The 1,057-nt window shown below is 37.0% G+C and overlaps 1 protein-coding gene across 1 annotated transcript in view; it reads left to right on the top strand.

The window, feature by feature from the left end:
- The window catches only part of dnaja1 (DnaJ heat shock protein family (Hsp40) member A1), a 10,825-nt gene that overhangs the window by 4,020 nt on the left and 5,748 nt on the right, over window positions 1-1,057 (top strand). The gene's annotated exons all lie outside the window — the stretch shown is intronic.

Genomic DNA, 1,057 nt, shown 5'->3' with positions numbered 1-1,057 from the left:
TTATTTTCTGAGCTCACTAGATGGCACTCTTTGTTCAAAGGAAAAAGGTTAAATGGATGGCAATTCAGTGTGTTTTCAACCCTTTGTTGAACAGACAGCGTCATTTAGTGATCTCAGAAAATAAAGACTGGTTTGCAAAGCTTCACTTGACCATCACTACTGAAGAGCACAAGCTGAGTACAATGACTCATGTCTCTCTCACAGTTTGGCCACATGATGATTTGCTTTGATTTTGCAATTATTAAAGGACTCCCTTTTTTCGTCACAGAATTACATGGTTCATATTCTTAATTTCTTACCATGAATGTTTAACTTTTAGAGACTCCATATTAATAGCCATTTTCAAGGGTGTTTAAGAGCTAACCTATAAATGAATATTAAATTACTGGCTGTGTTTTACCTCTTCTTTTCCAAGGTTATCCATCAAAGACAAACATGGTCAAAGAAACAGGCTTCTATGACACATTGGGTGTGAAGCCTAATGCCACTCCTGACGAACTGAAAAGGGCCTATCGCAAACTAGCCTTAAAATATCACCCAGACAAAAATCCCACGGAAGGAGAAAAGGTTAGTATCTTTTTGTATTAAGCTCACAAGCATTTGCAGCTATATTTAATTTGTGTGTATATACTTTTCCTTGCATTGATTTTTTTTTTTTGGGGGGGGGGGAAATTGACAAACTGAAAACATACGGATAGCTTGTGTATGTTTACGTAAAGTCATGTTGCAGGGTATTAGATATATAATGTGCTTTTTTGCGGCATTTGTAGAGGCCGTATTAAAGTAATATTTGAAGAGCTCAGTCAATATCACACATCAGTTATTTTGTGTCAAAGAGTTGAATACCTTTTTAAAACAGCTGTATATTTCCAGAAATGTTCTCTAACACTCTTTAAGGAAATATGCATTTTTGTTTCTTTGCTTTGTAGTTTAAGCAGATCTCACAGGCATATGAGGTTTTGTCAGATGCCAAGAAGAGAGAGGTATACGACCGTGGAGGTGAAAAGGCTATAAAGGAAGGAGGGACTGGTTGTGGTGGTGGTAGTGGTAGCTTTGC

Source organism: Etheostoma spectabile, chromosome 2 (genome assembly GCF_008692095.1).
Source record: "Etheostoma spectabile isolate EspeVRDwgs_2016 chromosome 2, UIUC_Espe_1.0, whole genome shotgun sequence".
Classification (NCBI taxonomy): Eukaryota; Metazoa; Chordata; class Actinopteri; order Perciformes; family Percidae; genus Etheostoma; species Etheostoma spectabile.
The sequence above is the reverse complement of the archived record's forward strand: the minus strand, read 5'-3'. Positions and strand labels throughout refer to the sequence as shown.